The following is a 17,209-nucleotide window of genomic DNA, read 5'->3' as shown; positions in this document are numbered from 1 at the left end:
ACCTTCTTCCATTTCACCTTGGATACTGTTGGAGTTCAGGACTGCACCGAAGTGGGAGGAGATGTCCAGCAAGTGGCAGGGACAAACAGCTTTAAAAAAGCTCTGTGTTTGCAGGGTGCCGTTTCTTTTAACCTTTAAAGACTCTGCCTTACTTCTTTTCAAAGCCTCCTGCTTTGATTTCCCGTTCACAGTTGTCTTTCTGGCAGCCCCTGGAAGAAAGGAGACATGGACGAGGGTTAAAGAACAGCTGCAGGAACATAATTAATGCTTTGCAACATTTCTGAAGGCCTTTAGCACCTTGCCGTGACCCAGCCTGTAACATCTGTGCGTTGGCAGCAGCCAAGCTGTAAAACTTCCCTCCTCCAAGTCCTGCACAAAGCAACTGTCGCCTGCCCCGAGGCGTGCAGTCAGGGCAAAAACTTAACAAATCAGTACAAAAGGCAGGCTGCAACACAGATGGCAGGTCCTTGGGTGCTGGGTTTGGCAGTGGTAAGGGGCTTCCAGCTGCTGATCCTTGTCGGGTGTCCAAGGGGGGAGGTGGAAAACCGCTGCTTTTGCAGAGATTTGATGGGAGAAATAGGACAGAGCCAAATCTGAGTGTAACACCAGTCCCTGTGCTTGTTCTTACCCATGGAATGGATGTGGGCTGAAGCCAGAGCCCAAGCCCTGCCTGGTGCTGTCAGGATGATTGCCTGCACAGCTGTCACGTACTCTGAGGGATGCCAAATGTGTCCCCATTTGGATTGTGTTTTATCAAGGTCTGTCTTTTGCAGCACTTTTCCCTTTATGTGGCTAAAGGGCACCTTCAGGGCTTGCCACCCTCATTTTTATGTGAGCTGTAACTCTGTACAAAGAAGACACATAAGTGACTCCAATTCCCAGGGGTTCCAGCTACCATTCTCCTTTCAGCCCCAGACCCAAGCCACAGCTGGAGTTAACTTGGTGACCAAAGAGAAGATGAACAAAAACCACTTTGTTTTTGAAGATAAACTTTTTTCTTCTTCCATATTTCCATTTTTTCTCCCTGTTTCACTGCAGCCAACCCTGCTGAGTTTCCAACCTTCAAAGCCCACTGTATCCAGCTGGACAGGAGTGAGCTTGCCAAGGGGAAGTGTTCATCCTCTGCTCTTTCTGGTTTTCTGAGAGGCCCCTGACTGTAACGGATGCCAAGCAGCCCTGACCTTCACCTGCCTAGAGTTCCCAGCTGCTGCTATTACTACAGCATCTCTGCCTGGTAGAAATTCAGCTTTGTTCCTCATACCTGGAAATTTTATATGACAAGTGTGTCTCATTTCTGATTCTAGCCTCCCTTTGGACTGGGCTGTCTGATACCTGGGAGGGGTTTGTAGATCCAAAAGGCCAGAAAGAAGCATTAAGTTTCTCTCCTTTGCCTCCTGGTAGCAGTGTGCCAGAGACACTAATCCAGCATTTGGATTTCAGCCAGGAAGGGGCTGCACGTCCTCGGCACCCTCCTCTGATGGAATATCCAGCACTGCTTCTCTTCATGCCTCCCTGTACTTCTCTTGCCTTTAGGCAGGAAGGAGGTGTTGCTGGAGAGACCAACTTGCTTTAGAGAAATCTCTTGTTTCACAGGTCAGATGAGGATGTTTTGCTGCATCTGTGATAAAATTTCTTCCCTTCATAAGGAAAAGTGGTTGGGTTTGCAGTTGGCTCCCTCCTGGTCATAAAAATGGTGGGATTACTTCAGGGGCAGAGGCTGGGGAATTAGGGCTGAGTAACAGTATGTTCTAACATCTCAGACATCTTTGTTTATGCAGCTTAAACAGTGCCTGGGCTGTGACATCCCCGTGGGTTTGGTGAGCCCTACCAGCTGTATGGGCATCTAGGGCACCTCGGAGACAGAGCTCTGGTTTTGCAGCAGATCTGGGTTTGACTCCATGTCTGTTATTACATGCCTGTGTGCTGCTTTCCTTGATGGAGAAGAATGGGAATTACTGCCTTGCTGAGATGTAGTTTGGCTGTGTTTAGATTTCTGGTTCTGAATTGTTTTTTATTTGCCTGGCATTGTGTTTTTTTTCTGGAGGTAGCGCCTTAGGGTCCTAATTCTGGACCAACTCCTATTGCTGGATGCTGTTGAAGTCACTTCTTCCTCACCCTACACTCAGTGTTTGTTTTTTTTCCCAAGGGATTGGAAGAAGCAATAGAGTATTATTTTATTTTGGGAATTGCAGCTGAAATAGAAAGTGCCTTGCTCTGATGATCAGTCCAGTGTCAGGCATGTCCAGCTGTGCTGGCTGGAAAATGGTGAGCAAGTTGCTGCAGTCTGCATGAAGGTGAAAAGGAGAGAGAATAACCATGGGGGAGTGAAAGCTGAGAGGGCTCTGCAGGTCTGGTATCAGCAGTCAGGACTATGGGGAGACACTTTGGGCTCTGCAGCCACACCAGAGCTGAAGAGGAAATAAATGGGATGCCAGAGAAAAAAGGGTAGTGGATTAATAAACTATACAAATCGGATTGCCATGACTCCTGCTCTTGGTCTTATTCCCCTCAGCTCCGAGACAGTGATATTAAACATAAAATGAATGCTGAAACTGTGTGCGGAACGTACACAAAATCCCAAGTGTTTGGTGAGGAAGCTTCTCGTTTCTCTCAAGAATATTCTTCCTCTCTGTGCAAATGTATATGCTCTGGGCAAATCCCCTTAAAGTTATCCTGTGGTGAAGGCCCTTGAATACTGGTGTTTGAAGGAGAACATATTTCATGTTTGCACTGGAATTTCTGATTGTGTGGGGAAAAAACTCGTGTTTCCAGCCAATTCTCCTGAAGCAAGAAAGCTTTACATTCTTCTCCTTTGCCTCCTATTAACAGGGTGCTGAGCTCCTGTGTGGCCTACTGACGTGAGCAGGGCAAAGAAACCCTGAAAATAAGGTGTGAGAGCTCTCCAAAGAGCTTCCTTGCTATTCCAGTGCATCCTGCAAGACCCCAGACAAGAGACTTGGAGTGTTTGCTGTGTGCAGGCTTGTCTTGGGAATTCCTACCTACTTTATATCCCTGTGTGGTGGGATCCTCAAGCCGGTGAGTCACTGATCAAACCAGATAATGGGGAACTGACCTGAGCACTATTACTTTTGGGTTGTAGTCATCTCCCTTTGACTGCTGGGCATAAATGTCCCAGGGGTTTCAGGAGGAGATAAATATGTCAGCGAGACCCCGGCTGTGGAGTCGGAGCGAGTGTCTGAGGCGCTGCCCATGTGTTTGTTCCCAGCCCCGTTGATGTGACAGGGTGCAAAGGACTAGTTAATCAAACTGGAGAAATTAGGTGCCACCAGGCCCGTTTTTCAGTTGTCACCTGGTGATCAGACAGAGCAGCTGCTCCGACAGCCCCAAGAACTCAGCCTGTGGTGTGTTTGACAGTGAATTAAGCAGCGGGACCATGTTTTCTGCTCCTTTGCTCTTACAAATTGGGACTGAGTCCTCAAAGCCACTATTTACCTGCGTGGGGGGAGGAGGAAAAACCGAGGTTGTAAAATAAAATGAAACAGACCAGTCAGGTAATTTAATTCTTAAATCTTGTCTCCCTTGGGCTAATCTCCTCCAAGCCATTCTTTGCTCAGGTCAACTGCTTTTAATTAGCAAGCTTCATTGATCAGGGCAGGAGTGGGAGCTGGTGGGTTGCTGTCCAGGTCTTTTTAATTAGAGGCTTTTCTTCCTTGCTGGAGGGATGGTATTACCCAGAGAGGAACCTGGCAAGAAGACCCTGGAATTGTTTGAAGAAGGCTGACCCACGATCACCTTTACTGCAACTCTCCTGGCAGTGTCAGGGGTTGGCAGATTTCCAAGTGGAGAAAGGGGGAGGAGAAAGAATCAAGCCTGAAAGCAGGTTGTGGTAACACTGGGAATTACTCAATAGATACATTTGCAGGCAGGGGTGTGGGAGTGTGGTTTTTTTGTCCTTCCTAGGGAAAGGCAGAAAAAACAAGGGTCGTTGCAGACAGCACCAGCCTCCCGAGCATCTTCAGTCTGCTTTCTCAAACGTGGCTGCCCAACCACAGGAGGAGTACCTTCGTGAGAGGGAGAGTGGCTGCTGGTATCTCCTCCCTGCCTTGGGGAGGGATTCCCTGCAGTCTAACAAGGTAGAGGTTCCTACCATGGTTTTTCAGCCTCTTACAGTGGTTCTCTGGGGCACTAATAGTAGGGATGGAGTTCACCATGTAACTGTGCCTTTGGGCAGGGGTGGTGCTGGTGCTGACTGGCTTCTCTAGCTGGTGTTCCCTTAGGGTACAAGGCTAAAAAATGAACCCCTAAACTCTTCCAGTCTCCTGAAGGAAGACACTTTACTCTTCTTCCCTGTAAATAGATACTAAGCTGTCTTTACTCCATTACCAGAAGTGGTTGGACCCCTCTGTATTAGGAGTAAATGCCCACACTCAGAGGAGGTGGATGCACCAGCATCTCTGTTCTCTGCCAGGTCCCCTCATGGTACAGTTATCCTGCATTTTGGATGAATTTGGCACTGGTAGTTGGTTGTGTGGGGACTGCAGATACAAATCTATGGCTGTGATAATGTGGTTGCTGGGTGATAGCACACCCTGCCTCTGGGTCTCCCACAATCCATAATTAAGGAAAATACATCTGATATTAATTAATTAGCACAAATTTGCCATTTTATTTATTTGATCAACTCAGCCATGAAAATTCTGAAATGCAGTTAAATCAAACAGAAAGGAAGTGGCTCGGTATCAAACTATTGAATTAATATAATTATCTTATTGATTAAATCATCAAATCAACCTGCAGCTCCTTTATCTGCTTCACTTGGCCATTTGGGAAGGCATCAGCTCTCAGTCCCTGAAGAACCAGTCTCAGTGCCAAGCCTGCCTTTATATTCCGGTCAGACAGCTGATCCAGCAGAGGTGAGCTCCAGATGAATATCCCACTGAGAGCAAGGCTCTGATGTCCATTACAGCTGTCAACCAAAATTATATATATTTGGGTAAGAGGTGATCTCTCACATACCCACTCCACTGTGAATCTTGGAATGGTTTGGACTTCAGGGGGCCTTAATGACCATCTAGGTTGTTATGCTTCAAATTCCAGGGGGGAAAATTCTGGTGAGTCGTGACTTTTCAGGGTTCCACAGGCAATAGGAATACAGGCACCTGTCTTTCAGGCCAAGGGCTACATCAGGGGCTGCTTTTGGAACTGGGGAGGTGCTCTTGAAATATCCAGTACTTTGTGTGGCTCTTTCTCTGCAATGGGCTTCCTGTTCTTGCATCTTGAAGGAAAAGTGTGTGAGTGGAAAGTTATTAGTATTGTTAGGTATTATTATTAATAAATACTAACGTGGGCTGTCTTAAGGAGACCTCCCCAAAAGACTGATGTTCTGCTGCAGGTACTTTTAACCAGCAGGTTTAGTTGCTCAGCTGTTTAGTGTATCACACTGGTTCACTGTCTGTCTTACACCTGTCAATTATGAGACCTTGCTAGTGATCTTGATTCTTAGTGGCTCACCAGAAGTGTGAGGAAAGAGCTGTGTCACAAAAGAAGGTACTTAAGGTAGAGCCTGGCAGCTGCCATGTGAAGCTGTAAAACATGGGCTTGAGTTTAAATTAGAGTCAGCTTTCCACTGGAGTAATCCAGGTCTTTAACCAGGCAGCCAGCCTGGCTGTGATTAGTCAGAGCCATTGTGGTCTGTGAGTCCACCTCTGTTGACCCTGCAGGATTCCCAACTTGAAAACATTAAAAAATTGCTGCAATTTGGTGCTAAAATTATCATTGAGCCCCACAGTATTTAATCCTCCTTAGGCAGTTGCAAGAGGCAGTTGCTGTCTCTGCAAGCAGATAAGTGTAAGTTGGTTTTAGGCTTTGAAGCAGTGCTGAGCTTGTGTAGGAGTTGGACAAAAGATTGAGGCTTTTGAGAACATCCCTGTTCTGGGCTGTTTCCTAGTACCAGTTTTAGGCTGTCTCAGGGGTCCTGCAGCCACCTCATTGTTGATAAGCGATGCCATTTCATCCTTATCATTCCAGCTGCCAGCAGCGAGGATGACTCATCCACAGCTCTGTTGTTGGAGGGTGAGTTTAGCCTCTGACTGTGCTGTGAGGAGACAATAAGCAGGACAGGTTCCTGAAGAGGCTGTATTGTTCCTGCCAGCTCAGGGCTGCTGGCTGGGGGACAGTATTCACCGGGCTCTCTGAAATCTCACTCCTAACACGCCTCAGTGGGGGGGAGGCGGTAAAAACCAAGAGGCACAATCCAGGTTTGGCTGTATGCCGTGCTCAAACTTCTCCATGGTTCCTCCTTTCCCGGGAAACAGTCGCTCTGCAGGTGAGGCGTGAAATGCATCTACTGAAGAAATTGAAAGAGACTGGCTCAGCAGGGGAGGGATTCGAATTCTGTCAGATTTGGGGGGGAGGTTTCCAGCCTTCCTTGGATGCAGATTTCCCAGGGGTGATGCTTTTCGTCCTGCATGTGATTTTTTGCTTTTGGCAAGCTGCCCTTTGGCGCTGCGTGTTGCTTGAGATGAAAGGCTGGAATGAAGCATGTTCTTAACACTTAGGAAACCAGCTGTGTTGTCAGATTCACCTTGAAATGCTGATGAACAGCTTTGCAGGGGCCAAAACTTGTGTTGCTCTGCATTGTCCAGGCTGCTGCCTTGGCTGCAGTCCATAGATGTGAGGAAGACCACGGCCTCTCCTCCTGGTGGAGAAAGCAGCAGGAGAGACAAGTTGGCTGAGGACACAAAGAAGGAATGGTTTGGTTCTAGCCACAGTTTCTGGAAGTCTGGTTTAGCATTTGAGCTTGCACCTTCTGTGACGTGCCAGTCCCACCTGGGCTGTCCATGAGCAACACCATTTCTCCTGGTTCTCTGCTAGAGAGATTGGTGCCAGCTGGTGGGACCTTCCTGTTGTCTGTTAGGATTTGCCTTCCTCTGATGATGATGTGACACAGAAGCTTCACCACGAGGAGACTCTTTGGAGTGTCTAATTTCTAGGTGGATGGGAATGGCTGAAAAAAACATAATTTGGAAACGTGTGCAGGTCAGGGGCTGTGAGGATATCCTTGGCCTGTGTAAATGACATTAAGGTCAACATTTCTGGCTCTGTACCAGCAAAGTGATGATGGGTTGTTTATTCCAAGCATCTGCAGGGTGAAGACCTTTCTCCTGTGGAAGGTCTCTCTGTAGTGGGTGTGCGTCACTTGGGTGCTGCCTGGTGTGATCCACAGAATCAGTCTGGTGTCAGCTCTCAGATTTATAACCCTGATGCTGTTATGGTACCCAGACTGCAGTGTTGTCATGAGATCTCACTGTATAGACCACCTCCCCTTCCTTGATGCCTCGCTTGCTTTCACTGGCAAATTTTAGGAGGTTTGTGTAAGGTCAGATGCCTCTTCTTACTCTTCCTCCTCCTCACTCTTAGTATGCCTGAACAGCATGAATCTGACAGGTTGATCTGCCCCAAGAAGACCTGTCTGTTCCCTGTTGGACATCACAATCCTTTTCCCTCTTTGCTCCTATCAGCCAGTCAAGGTATGTGACAGGGGAATGCTCTGACTGCTGGACCATGTTGGTGCTCGAGCATCGCTGGGATATACATGAGTTGCAGGCAGGAAGGTCCCCCAGAATGCTTGATGCCTTGGTTTTCCCTGCACATCCAAATGTGGCATCTCAGGAGGATGCAGTGGTATTCTGCTCCCCTTCCTCATCCGTATTCCCTCACCTGAAAGCAGATGCTCCAGCACAGCATTCAGTGTCGGTGCTGGCACTGCTCGTGATATGGCACCTGGTAGTGGCTCTGAACTGCTCCAGCCCTGCAGCATCTTCCTCCTCCTTCCCTTCCTCGCCCTCCTTGGGCTGCCCACGTGCCCGGACGGGGCCATGGCCGTTGGCCCTGGGAGAATGCTGAGGCTGGGCTGCTCTTTTTTGGCAGAACAACAATCTCTGCTTAGGTCAGCTGTAAATTTAATCGAGCGGTGCAAAGGATTTAGTGCACCTTGCAGATAGAAATTGCCTTGGGCTGGACAAAAGAAATACACATGCCATTCCCTTTCTCTCCTCCTGCGACAGCTTAGGCTGTGGTTGTTTCTTTCCCCTTCTTCTCCCCACTCCATGACATACAACTCAGATGTTATTTGCATCTCAGTGTGTCTCAAAACACTATGAGGCTTCTTACCTAGTGATGATGAATTCAGCATGTACAGCCCAGCACTGTGATTTCCCTCAGGATCCTTTGTAATAATAATTTCTGTAAATAAAGGCTGGAATCAGGATCCCTGCTGTAATAGGATTTTGTTTGTGCAAGGGTTGGTAGCTGTGTCCCCCTGACGCTGCCCTGTGTTAGGATCGTGGGATGTGTCACAGTTTCCTGAGTTGGTTGGGAAGGGTGGGCTGGCACAGCCTTGCAGGGAGGGAGAGGAGTAGGACTCACCTTTGGGAAGTATTAGGAAGTTTGGAGACTGCGAAACTCTGCGCTGATGAGCAGCTCTCAAAGTGCTGGATCTTGCCAGTCTGCTTTGTATTCCTGACAAGGGTGCAGGCTCTCTGCAAAGACCCCACGGCCAAGGGAAAGTTCCCATTCCCTCTAATGTGCCAAAGCCTGCGAGCCTTGGAGGAGAAGGAAGCTCCTGGGAGGACAAGGTCTAAACTGGCTATAGCCTCCCTTGCTGCTGCTGTGACTGCATTATCTGTGTGGAGCAATGCTGCAGCCTCTTCACTCACCTCTGGACTCACGGAACTCACAATTCCATGTGCCAGTGACCGCAGTGACCCACACCCTGGAGCAGCTGCCTCTCCGAGAAGCTCACGTCTGTAAAACACAGACCGTTGCTGAGAGAGCAATTTGTCAGCCCCCTTGAACGAAGGGTGCAAGAAAACGGTGCACTTAATTACACCTGCCTGGAGAGAGGTGGGTGAGAAACACGTGTGATCACAAGCCTCGGGGGCTGTGAGATTCTTTTGTCGCTGTTCTAGCAGGGAGAAGCGCATGGGGGAAGCACACACGTTCACACGTTCACTTTGCTACCCCTGCTGGGTGCAATAGTTCTTCCTGTGCTGGTGGAGGGACGCTGATGGAAACTTCTCTTCATTCGTTGTGCTGGAAGTGACAGGGATCTTTGTGCCTGGGCTGCTGCAGAGCGTCATTGCCGCAGGATCCTGAGCGGCTGTGGGTGAACGTGGCATGTTTTCAAGGTACACACCTTAGACGTGATGGTGAATTAAGATTTCTAGTCTTGTGCTGGCTATATCTCATCCTGAACTGGTTCTGTACCCAGGTTAGGTGGGCTCAGTACCGCCCAGTGATGTGATGAGAGGCTGAACTGCTCCTACACTATGGAGGTGAGAGGCTTTTCCCCAGGCAATCATGATGGCAAAGGATTTGTACGGAGCAGCAAGTTGTGTTGTTCTCAAAAATAACCAGGTGCCAGAACCGTTTGTCACCACTGCTTTGTGAAAGGTGTGCTGGCACTTCATCCCTCCTTGGTGTCACAGGGAAGGCTCAGTTAGCTCTGACAAAGCTAATGCACAATGCACACCATTCACAGTGTAATTAGCGCCACAGGTCTTGCTAATTGCTGAGGGTTTTTTTCTCTTCCCCCTCCCTTTCTCCAGCACAAAATTTCTCTAGTTATCTTGGGTTATCATCATGGTAGACAGTGTGCTAAGCCTGGATGCTCCTTCTGAGGGCTGGTGTCAGGAATAATTACTGCCACAGTAAGCTGATCAGCCCTTCGTTATTAGCTGCTGTTGTTGTTACCCGACATTGATTAGTAATTTGTAGCTGCCAGTGCTTTCCTCTGCCCTCAAAGCCGAGTGTTTGCTGGGGCTGCTGTGCTGTTTTGCCAGGGACAAGTGAGCATTTCCCCCCCCCCTCCCTTTCCACCCATCCCGGAGCTCCTCTACCTACAGTTTGGTTTTTGAGTGTACAGCTCTTGGCTGGGAGAGCAGCACCAGCCCTGTCTGAATGCTGACTTTGCAGCCAAAAACTGCTGAGGGTCCCAGCTGGCTGTGGTGGTGGAAGATCTTGTGGTGACTGACCCAGCGGTGGGACAGTGTTTGTGATTTCAGGTTGAGAGCCTTGCATTGATACCCTTAACCCCCCCATCATCCCTGAGTCCTGCCACTTGGAGAGGACAGCAGAGACACCACCATAAATATTGACTGGCTCCAGAGATGTTCCATGGTGTTTGAAGGTGGCTGCTCAATGTATGTTCATGTCTGGGCTGGTGAGCAGCAGCAAAAGTGGGATTTGGAGGGGAAGAGGGAGAAAACACAGCTGTAGACTCTGTCCTGTTATGAGATATTCAGGGTTGTTTTAAAGTAAGGCCATTTAGTAACTTGAAAGTGCAAATGCTTCCCGCCCTCGACCCGGGGTCAGGGGTCCTTGCTCACAGTGCTGGCTCTCTCTGTGCTCTCCCTGTGCTGGGTCTCTCCTTTGTCTTTCGGCTGTTCCTCCCTGGCTTCGTGAGCCACGTGCCATCACTTGTTTGTCTGATCTGCTGATCTGTGGACCAGCTGTGCCTGTCAAAGCGGGGTCAGAGAGCAGAAGACAGGCTTGCAAGTCTGTGCTGGGATGGAGAGGGAAGTTTTGGGAAAGGAATACAGGAATGCAAGTGCCTTTTGTGTGATCTGTGTCTCTTGTGCCAGTGTGATGCTGGCTCACATGTTGTCTCAGGACCTCAGCAGCAAATCTTTTGAGTGTTTTGGGTTGTCTAACATGGTCTCTTGCATGGTCTCACTCCAGGAGACGCTCTGCTGTTAAACACACCGGCACGCAAACAAATGATGAAATAATGCAAATAATCTACCCTGGGCCAAGCCCAGCAGTGCTGGCAGGGGAAGGGAAAGGGGATTAGCTCTCCTCCGTGGAGGGGATGTGGAGGAGGTCTTGGGCTGGCATGGAGCAGACCAATCTCCCCATTCCTCTCCGCCAGCCGTGCTGCCGGTGCCGGGAGGCAGCGAGTGCAGCCACGCCAAGGTCTGTAAATGTCCGTCTGACACAGCAGGTATAAATCAAGGATGGGCAGCCAGAGACGGCGGGGAACGCGCCTCCTCTAACCCCTGCTCTCACTAGCATCCCTGGGATGCCAGGGGAGTGGCAAGGGGCAAAGCTTGATGTCACTTCTTGGCACTCCACGAAGACGTTATTCAAAGAGACGGTGACCTCTCCTGGCACGCAGAGCGCTGCCGGGGACCTCCAGCCCCGCGTCTGCGGCAAATCAAATGATGTGCTGTGGGAGGGGAGGGCTGGGACTCAGACATCCATCACCGGCCTGCTGACCGTGGAGGAGAGGAAGAGAAAGCTGCCAAGAAGCCTCCCCTCGAAGGGGAGTCAGTCCTCGAAGGCGCTGGTTGCTTAAATCCCGGTGTGTCTTCTTACTCATCCGTTACTAACCACGGCTCCCTGCACAAGCACCTTAATGGCTGCCTGGCCTGGACCAGCCCTAATTAAGGCTGAAGAGTGGTTTCTTTTCAAAACCTGTGCTCAAGTGTGTTTTTCTGGTTTCTCACCTCCCCAGATGAGATTTCCAGGGCTCAGGCTGGGCGATTTTTCTCTTCTTCAGTAGTTCCAGTGATTCACCAGTTTAAAAACGTGAGAGGACTGCAGGATACCCGATGAGACTTTCTTTCTGATCAATGCATTCAGGGGATTTTATTATCTTTTCTTTTCCTCCCCAGAGAGCTCAAGCTCTGAGGTAGCTCAGGTAGAAACCTGCAAACCACAGAAATTAATCTTTGCTGACAAAAGCTTCCCGACTAAGCGCTGGTCTGGATTTGAGGATGTGCTTGATGCTCGCAGGTGAGCTTGCAAAGGTGGAGGGAGCACTGGAATGTGTCACACCACTGCAGTGGTGGATCCTACTCACCATGGGGCAGAGTTAGAGGGGTCCAGGTACTCTCTGGGTGTGACAGTGACTGCACGGTAGTGCAGCCCTTGCTATTACTGGGGATTTTGGAGGGTGAGACCAACAGGTGAAGTGCCAGAGATCTGCACCTTGCTTTCAGGCTGCTCTGTAGAGCTGAGAGGTTTCTCCAGCTTGGAGGCTGCATGCTCCAGTTCTTGTTCTTTGCTGGTACAATCCAGTCTGCAGCTGATGGTTCAGTGGGCCAGCCTTGGTTTACCTGAAATGAGGATGTTGCCTTTGACCTCAGCGGAATTCCCTGGTGCTTTCTCTCACCCGTGGTCCACCCACCTTCTTGTCCAGCTTGCCCCTGCTGTTGAGACCACCATCTCAGCCACAGGAGCAATGCTGGGCCTTGGCTACTGGTTAATGTGTCATTGGAAAGGACAGAGGCTGCTATGCTTTCCCCCTTCCTCCTGCATTGGGGTAGATGTGATTTCTGCAGCACTGAACACACCAGTGGAGGACACTGCGGGCAACCCTGCAAGTGTCCCAGCTGTTTGCTGCCTGAACAGTGTTCCTCTCTGGAGAACCTGCCTCTCTCTGCTGATGAGGCTGTGCTGGTTGGTGTGCCATTCTGGTCTTGTCTGATAGAGACAGCATGTGAGAGGCTGTTAACCTGGAGAGGAGTGTGGGCCAAAAAATGTTCTGGAGAATGTCTTTCTGTGGACTATGGGCCTGATTCAAAGTGCTGAGCCAGGTGCTTTCACATCCATCTCTATTTCACAGGCATCTCCAGTGGTGTCTCCCCACAGGACATCTTGGTCACCTCAGGATGGTCTGCCCGTGGGTGTAGGTAAGATTCCCCAGCTCACGTCTCTCCAGGTGGGTTGCCAAGGGCAAGACAAGCCTTCAAACACCCCAAAACAGGAGGAATGACTGTTACCTAAGCTCTGGCCAAGTTCTCCTAAGGACAAAAGAAAGACCCGAGTGTTTCAACATCCCTGAAAGCTCTCTAAGCAATGATGATTGAAATCTCATGGAGTCTGGCCCATGCTGCACTCCCAAACCTCAGGTTTCCTGTCCCTGCTAGCAGCTCTCTTCTACTGCACAGGTGCCTGGGGAGCATGGAAATTCCTCCCATGTTCTCCTAAGCCCTTCCACAGGCAAGGCAAGGGGCCTCTAGATGGCAATGTTTCTGTTCAGGAGGCCAGCAGCTGCTTCTCAGGCGAGCTCTACCGTTCCCTTTCGTGCCAGGCTTTGGAGAAGCTCCGAGATTAACTCCGAGCTGAAGTGGACAGCTTAGCACCCCGCTGCCTGTTATCGCTTCCTCAGTGAAAGTGGCTGGGATTTTGTGACCCCAGGGGACCAGCGGTTTGAGCTGGACAGTAGTTTTCTGGCTGTCCTTCCCCTCCACGTGATGAAATTGGCTTGGGCTTGATCACTTGGAAAACTGCCTGTTGGTCGAGGAGGTACCAGGGATTTTGGAGGTGATGGGAGTCCCTTGCTGTGACTGGAAGCTGCTGGTAAAGGGCTTAGTGTTGTTGATGCTCAGCTTGTTTCTCATGTGTGCTTGAGGATGTTGACAGGAAAGTCTGCTCCTCCCAGGGTGTGGAAACAGGGCCTTGTCTTTGGCTGGAGGAGAGCTGGGAGCTTAGGGAAGGAAAATGTTGCTGGAGAAGGGACTGAAATAACTCCTGCACGCTTGGAGCTGTCATTTGCTACCTCCTTCCTCCCTGCAACGAGCACTGCTGAGTGCCTGAGTGAGGGGGATGCTGGGCTCAATACCCTCCTCCTTTCCCAGGGCTTCTGCCGTGATGCTGGATGGAGACCATGCCTCAGGGCCTGCATTTATCTTCTCTCTGGGATGCCAACGTGACAGGTACTTTCCTTGTCCATCAGTGTCAAGGGAGAAAGGATGTAGGGAGCCAGAAGGCTGCTGTCCCTCACTGGCTGCACTGACAGCCTTGCTTCAAGCTTGGGACTGAGCTCACTTGGCATCTCCTGACCACATTTTATCATGGACTCAACCCAATTTGTTTTCAAGAAGAGGAAAGGAAGACCTGGAGAGCCAGGGATGTCTTCCTGCCTCTGGGCACTGTGAGATGCAGCACGTGTGGACTGGAATGCTGTAACTCTTCCCCTCTTACACCCCTTCCTGGGAGCTGGCAACAGAATCCAGCCCCTTGCCAAGGTTCCCCGGAGAGCCAAGCAGGGTGGAAGGCAAGAACCATACTCAGCAAAGGTCTGAGCAAGGGATCAGGCCACCTGTTTGTACCTGTTGTGGCTCCCCAGAGTTTTATGAATCCTTGTATGCCCTCACCTTGTGAGGACTAGGTTTGGTTTGTGGACCAGAATTAGACCCAGATCTTGCTTGAACTGGTATGGTGATAACAGCTGACCTAGGATCTGAGGCTGTCTCCTCTTCAGCTTTCGGTGGTGGTTTGAGCTAATTCCTACTGCTTCAGCCAAGGGAAGTGTTGAGATGTGTGTCACAGTGTTTCCTACCTGCATGGCTCTCCTCTTGCTCTCTATCTCTTCCCCCTCCCCTATGCCTGCCTGGCCTGGCTCTCCCAGCCTGGCCCCTCACCCGGGGCTGCTCATGCTCCTCTTTGCCAGCGCTGTGGAGGAGCCTGGAGCTGGTCCTGAGCAGTGGAATGATTCTGGTGCTGCAGAGTATGGAATGGGTATGGGGTTTCAGGCGCTGCAGGAGATGCTGATAATTTCCCAGCTCTGCCACAGCAGAGGAGAAATCATTCCTATCTCCCTGTGCATCATTTCCCTCAGTATAAACCAGACAGTGATCCTTTTCTTGCCTCCTTGAACTGATGCCAAAGGAGAGAGGCTGGCTCCTCCTTGCTTTCCCCCCAGCACAGATAATAGTCTCTTTGGACTTGGCGTGCCTATGCCAGGGCTCTCCAATCCAGGAGACTTTAGACCCTGGCTTTCCAGGAGCGTGGCAGCAGAGGTGAGCTGCCTGTCTCAGCCTCTCCAGGCACTCAAGGCCATGTGAGAGCTCACTCCCTGCTCCAGCCTATGCAGAAGATTTCTCTGCCAGTCCTGCACCTGCAGCCTGGGAAAATGGCTCCAGTCATGCTGCAGCGGGCATGGACAATTGATTATAAGCGGTCATAGATTACCTGGAGCAATGCTATTAAATTTAATACACTTCTGCACCGGCTCTTGGGGCTCAGCCTTGGGTTGTGTAACTGACATCTTGTTGCAAAGCATTTTGGGGACATTGCTTAGGGGCGTGAGGCAGAGACAGTCCGCTGCAAAAATCGAGGGAAGGTGATGAGTTTCTGTAGAGATTTATTTCCTGCCCAATAATTGCCCAGAAAAGCTGTGCAAACCTTCTCTGTTTGTGGAACAAACACTGCAAGAGTTACTGCTCTGACCTTTTTTTTTTTTTCTTTTCCGCTGGACAATTGTCTGTGCCCTTGCTGTTCTGAAGCCTTGATATGCTGCTGGCAGATTTATGCCATGTTGAAACCCACTTCTTATTGCCTCAGAGTTGATTGGAAGAAAGGAGACTTGTTTGCTGACAAATAAACCCGCTGCCATGCACCCTGCATGCCAAGCTGGGGTTGAAGTTTAGAAGTCCTCTTTTCCATGTCAGCTCCTTGTCTCCTGTCACTGTGTCACCTGTGAAGGGTGAGGGACCAGCTCTGAAGAGGATCACCACTGGATTTAGGCAGGACTGAGATACCTAATGAGCAGCCAATGCTGTGATGGAGCAAGGCCACTGCTTGCTGTGGACTTGGTGCCTCCCAAGGGAAGGGCTGTTCAGTGTGCAAGTCCTGCCCTGGCTTAACGAAAGCTTGTGGCAAATCCCCCTGTGAACGCTCTCACATTGATTTGGCAGCTGCTAAATTTGGGAATAAATCCACTCTCCTTGGCAGCAATAGTAAATCAGATGAGGCATGTCCAGCAAGGGTTTGGAGTCCACTGCAAAATGCACTCAGTCTGTGTGTGGTTCAGAGCTTGCCCATGCTGAAGAGGAGCTGGTGCTAAAGCTCTCTAGAACAAACCTCTGAGTTGAAATCCTGTCCTGGGTGAGATCCCAGGAGTTTGTTAGTGCTTTTGGGGTTTTCATCACTCTGCAAGCCTCTGATAGTGGTGCTAAGTGCCCCTTTTCCCTCTGTATCAACGAAGAGCTGATATGCCAAGGGGGTTGTGTAGTAGCCAGACAGCTTGGAGAGGTTGTACAATGAAGGCCACTTAGAATCATTGATCTGCCCCTTGGATGCCACACAAGAGCAGATGCCACTTGCAAACCAAGCCTCAGCTCCTCATATGTATTAGGTGACTGGGAGGTCCATCACTACTGGGACCATTTGGAGCCTGTGTCCACATTCACCCTGCTGTAAAACTGCCCTGGCCAAGCAGAGGTGGTTCTGCCTGTAAGTTTTGTTCTTGGTAATGCAGGATTTTTGTGGTAGCTGGTAAATGTCAGCCCTCATTACAAAGTATACCATCTCGTGGGTGTGTTTCTCCTGGCGTACAAACCTGTTGGAGGCTCCTGGTGCCTCACGGAGTGTCTGGGTGGAGAATCAAGCCCATATGTGTGTATATGTGTACGTACCCGTGCACTTCCTCCTGCAGGTGACAGGAGAGTGGAGGGTGTGGGTTTTAATCCGTGTGTGTGTGCGTGTGGGCAGCCCTGCTGAGGCTGTTTGTCAGCTGGAATCCCAGCACAGGGCTCTGCGGCATCAGCCGCGGCTTCCTCTTTGCCTTCTGTCACGTTTGGAAGGAGGGAAGATGTAGCTGAGTCTTGCAATAGTAGGTCAAAACATACTGCAGCACTAAAGATCAGAGCAAAAGCTTTCTTGTACAAACACATGGTTTTATTCATCCTGTTATTTTCTTTATCAAATGCTTACTTGCCTTTACAGAGCAGCTTTGAGCCCCAGGGAAAGCAAGCGTCTTGCTGGAAGGGAGGCTGGGCTAGTGACTGGAGTGGGTGACAGTTGTGGAAAATGGGCAATCTGGAGCTTTATTCCTGATTCTGCTCTGGCTCCTGTCCTCCAAATCTCTGTGAAGAGCTTAAGAAACGAGGAGCAGGGGCTGTCACCAGATGTGTATGCGACACACAGTGTGGTGGCACCCCCAGAGCACCCCTGGGCACAGCAAGAAATGCCAGTCATGACTGCAGCTGTTTGTGGGTGGGTGCCAGTCTGGTTAGGGTACCTCCTGGTTAGGGGGCTGGAATGAGCTCTTTTATGCAGACAAAGCTCTGCCTGGGATTCTTCAACGTCCAGACATGCAGACAGCTTATTTTTAAGGTCTCGTTTGAAAGATGTCAGCTCCCCCTCCCTGCTCTTCCCCAGGCAGCGAGAGCAGAAAACTAAATTTATCTGCATTGGGACAGAGAGAGCTGGAGTAAACCAGCCAGGCGCTGCTCCAGAT

The 17,209-nt window shown here is 50.1% G+C and overlaps 1 long non-coding RNA gene across 1 annotated transcript in view; it reads left to right on the top strand.

Moving 5' to 3' along the window:
• The first annotated feature begins 1,052 nt into the window (after positions 1-1,052).
• The window catches only part of LOC113998194, a 71,425-nt gene continuing 55,268 nt past the window's right edge, over positions 1,053-17,209 (top strand). Inside the window, exons 1-2 of the long non-coding RNA XR_005564565.1 lie at positions 1,053-1,234; positions 2,830-3,036. This is a non-coding gene — a long non-coding RNA (uncharacterized LOC113998194). The remainder of the gene's footprint in view (positions 1,235-2,829; positions 3,037-17,209) is intronic.

The sequence above is a fragment of the Pipra filicauda genome, unplaced genomic scaffold (assembly GCF_003945595.2).
Source record: "Pipra filicauda isolate LSUMZ 115617 unplaced genomic scaffold, ASM394559v2 scaffold114_size2234877_pilon, whole genome shotgun sequence".
Lineage (NCBI taxonomy): Eukaryota > Metazoa > Chordata > Aves > Passeriformes > Pipridae > Pipra > Pipra filicauda.
Note: the sequence above shows the minus strand (reverse complement) of the source record. Positions and strands in the feature narration are given on the sequence as shown.